This window comes from Fragaria vesca, linkage group LG4, assembly GCF_000184155.1.
Source record: "Fragaria vesca subsp. vesca linkage group LG4, FraVesHawaii_1.0, whole genome shotgun sequence".
Classification (NCBI taxonomy): domain Eukaryota; kingdom Viridiplantae; phylum Streptophyta; class Magnoliopsida; order Rosales; family Rosaceae; genus Fragaria; species Fragaria vesca.
Window position 1 is genome coordinate 14,979,417 of NC_020494.1, and position 4,294 is coordinate 14,983,710.

Here is a 4,294-nt window from a genome sequence, read left to right on the forward strand (position 1 = left end):
TTTTTTTTTTTTTTTAGAAGAAAAAGAAAATTACAAGAAGGCGCCTCTAAGACAGCCAATATTAATAGTATCTAAATGTAACGTATTGTCCTTAACAAAGAAAAAACTTGATCTATGCATATACACACCCTGCCACAATTTACAATTCTGAAGAAGGTTTCAATAAATATATATATATATATATATATATACACACACACACTTCTCCCCTCGAAGATGAAGCACTTGAATGTAATGGTACCAAAAAAGCATAAATGCCAATTGTTGATTTTGATCAAACTCTCATGCTTTCCTTGGTCTGCAAGTACCTTTAATAGTGGATAACCGACGGCCAGGCAACCACCACTGTGATTCGATATACCGATCCACCATAACTGATAACTACTCGGTCTAGATGAGGCACTTGTGTAAATGCCATTGTTGATCTATACGTTTTACTGCATTATTTCACTTGATAGAAACGTCTCTAATTAAGATGAGGCACTTACATGCAATGCTATCAAAGAAGCATATATGCCATTACTGATATTCATCAAAGTTTCATGCTTTCCTTTCTCCGCAACAGCTCCATTTTTCACCACAGCAATTACATCTGCACCCTTGATTGTGGATAACCGGTGAGCAATCACAATTGCAGTTCGATCCACCATAACTCGGTCCAATGCATCTTGAACCACGCGTTCTGATTCAGCGTCAAGAGCACTTGTCGCTTCATCTAGTAATAATATCTTTGGTGCCTTCATAATAGCTCTTGCAATAGCAACTCTTTGCTTCTGTCCACCCGATAATTGGACCCCTCGCTCTCCAGTAATTGTATCATAACCCTGCAGTGTTATTAAATTTAAATGCATCAGTCCTCAAGATTTATGCAGCTCCATGGTAAAAGATAATAAACAGTGATGGTAGCTGAGTTTGCTAATACTCACATGTTGTAAACTACTAATGAACTTGTCTGCATTTGCCATTTTTGCTGCAGCTATAATTTCAGCCTCGGTTGCCTCTCCTTCCTTTCCATATGCAATGTTGGCTCGGATAGTGTCATTAAACAGCAGAGGCTCCTGGCTCACCAGCCCCATTTGCTGTCTCAACCACCTCAACTGTAATTTCTCAATTTCGATTCCATCCAATGTAATATGACCAGAGCTGGGGTTGTAAAATCTCTGGATCAAAGAGACCACTGTTGATTTTCCACTTCCACTTTCACCAACCAGAGCAATTGTCTAAATATATAACATATTTCAAGTGTAAGTTCCAAAGTCATTTGCAGTACTAGAAAATGGATAAAAGACGAAAAAGAGTATTACTTGACACTACATTACCTTGCCACGACTAATGGTTAAGCAAAGATCGTTTAAAACCGGCACGTCAGGTCTACTAGGATAATTGAAACTGACATGGTGAAATTCAATTTCTCCCTTCACATTCTCAATTGTCATGCCCGAGTTATCACTAGAATCTATTTTTGATTTCCTTTCAAGAATTGTGAATATGGAAGCAGCAGAGCTCATTCCTTTACTAATATCAGGTGCTAGGGAGCTCGACTGAGCGAGTCCAAGAGAGGCAATAGTCAGAGCAAAGAAAGCCTGCAGAATCAGAGAGAAAGACCTTAACTATGATGGACTGGTAAAAAGGTCTTTGTTCTCGACTAACGAGTATTTATTTAACAACTGTTACTGTAGTAACTAAAGGTCTATAGCACAATGCAGAGGAAACTTACCCTGAAAACATCAGTGAATGTTGTCTTGCCTGCTTGAACAAGTAGACCTCCAGTATAGAAAATTAAGCCAAATGATGAAAACTGTAAAAAGAGTGATACACCAAAACCTATACCAGAAATTAAACCTTGTCTTATCCCTGTCCTGATAGGGCCTTCACATTTTTTCTTGTACAAGTCAATCATCAACTCTTCAGCACAAAAGGAGGCAACTGTCCGAATACTCCCCACAGCATCACTAGCTACTTGGCTTGCGTCCTCATAAACTTTCTGCAACCAATAGAGTTTAGTATTTGATAAAAATCATGAACTTTAAATATGAAAATTATGTTAAGAAATTGAAACTGCATCAACTTCTCCATGTTATTAATCATAGTTGTTCGTAATTTTTTGGACCTTAGAGATATACCTGTGCTTCTGCACCGAAACCTTTCATGTACTTGACCTGAAAATATCCGTTTATTCCTAACAGAGGTATCAAAACAAGGATTACAAGAGAAATTTGCCAATTTGCACCAAAAGCAATAATCATCCCCGCAATTGCAGTTGCTGTATTCTGAACAAAGAAACCAAGAGCATCTCCAACAAGACCTCTCAAAGAGGCTGCATCTGTAGAAAGCCTTGCCCCAATTGCACCACTTGAGTGCTCAGCTTCATCAAACCAACTTACTTCCATGTAAACCACCTTCTCAAAGCACATTGCTCGGACTCTTCTTATTAAACTGCCACCCGCCACGGCAAAGAGGTATGCTCTTGATGAATGTGCCAAGAAAGATACCACTCCAAGAACAACAAAGATTGATGCCCAAAACTTTGAATGCATATGGAGTAAATGGGGTGGCTCAAAGAAAGTCTTGACTACATTTCACAACAAACTACCATAAATAGGGAAGATTACCCCATTGACTGCTGCACCTATAGTACCTAGAAGTAGCATTGGGATCTCTGGCTTGTTCAGGTAAGCAAGGCGGCGAAGAGGGACTCTTGGAGGCCCTTTAGATGGTATTGAAGCAGGAACATCAGGTTCTCCTGGTGTTGTTTCAAGAATACCGCTTGCAGTGGGAATACCATTTGAGATTGATAACGAGATAGGACTTCTACATCTTGGAGATGATTTATCAAAATTTCGACCAGTATGTTCCAAGTCTTCTGACACAAAAGTAGTTTCTTGCAACCTTATAAGCCTGTTGTATGCTCCATTGGGATCCTTGATTAGCTCAGAATGTGGGCCTGTTCAGTTGCAAGAGATCAATATCTGAAGCACTCATGAATTAAGGACATGGTGATATGATTATACATAGAAATACTGACATGCAATAATGAGAAACAATGATAGATATTCAAATTGTTGTAAGACATGAGCTTGATGTCTTACTAGTTACTCATAGAAAATGCAGTACCTTTCTCAGCAATTGTTCCTTGATGTATCACAGCAATGGTGTCAACATTCATTATTGTGCTCAAGCGGTGGGCTATTATGACAGTAGTCCGGTTAATCATTACTCGGTCAAGTGCCTCCTGCACAATTCTCTCAGATTCTGTGTCAAGAGCGCTTGTTGCTTCATCTAAAAGCAGAATTCTAGGGTTCTTCAAAATTGCTCTAGCTATAGCAACTCTTTGCTTTTGCCCTCCAGATAGTTGAGTTCCATGCTCACCAACCGTTGTATCTATTCCCTACACAATCCAATAACAGTAACTTCATAATCTCGTTATCATAGATTATTTTTTGTTGGAAAATACACTTTTGTTTTCACCAGCGTCCCCCCATACCGCGCTTCAAACTACCCTTTCATTTCTGCTTGAAAAGTTCAAACTTGAACTTCAGAAAATGGGGAATAACTGTAACGTTTATCTTCCAATAACATTCCATCTTTGTGAAAAGATCATGAACTGAAAGGTAAAACAACAATGAAAGAGCTTAAACTATAATACCTGGGGCAATAAAGCTATGAATTTAGCAGCATTAGAAAACTCAGTGATAGGAGCATAATTATGCGACGATATGATGGTTAATTCCTCTCTTTACTTTATTAGTTTATCGTATTTTCCATTTGATTTAGTTATTTTTATGTTTATTAGGTGTTTCGGAGCAAAGAAAGGAATATGAAGCAAAAGAGGAGAAATCTTGAAGGATTAGGAATTCATGTCGTGTAAGGAAAGAATTATGGGATTTGTCAGAAATTATCATCTAACTTCGACAGAGGATTGTGATCACCTCACAACGATCCAGACAATGAGTTATATATCAATAGAAAGCTACAAGAGTCTACTTTCTAGAACTTTTTACGGATCGTCAATACCTATTTTTTAGAAGAAGTTATGATCATTTTAGTTGCCGAAGGTCAGTCTGCCCGAATTTCTGATTTGGACCGTAACTTCAATTTCAAGGCCCAATCCAAATCAGCTGGCCCATGGACGGAAATTGAGGGTTCTCTAACCTAATATCATCTGATACACGAGAGGAAACGAAGAAAAAGGAGAAGTCAGGAAGAAAAGAACAGAAGAATCGGACGGAACAAGATTGATCTCTTCTCAAGGATTCTCCAAGCTCGGTTATTGTTGTCTTCCCTTCCATGAACT

At 38.5% G+C, this 4,294-nt stretch overlaps 1 pseudogene across 1 annotated transcript in view; it reads right to left on the reverse strand.

The window, feature by feature from the left end:
• Positions 1 to 470: 470 nt before the first annotated feature.
• The window catches only part of LOC101306325, a 7,434-nt pseudogene continuing 3,610 nt past the window's right edge, over positions 471 to 4,294 (reverse strand). Inside the window, exons 9-15 of the transcript XR_184506.1 lie at positions 3,647 to 3,693; positions 3,115 to 3,388; positions 2,124 to 2,944; positions 1,718 to 1,984; positions 1,320 to 1,583; positions 927 to 1,220; positions 471 to 824 (exon numbers count right to left, since the gene is read on the reverse strand). The product of XR_184506.1 is annotated as an ABC transporter B family member 11-like (transcript). The remainder of the gene's footprint in view (positions 825 to 926; positions 1,221 to 1,319; positions 1,584 to 1,717; positions 1,985 to 2,123; positions 2,945 to 3,114; positions 3,389 to 3,646; positions 3,694 to 4,294) is intronic.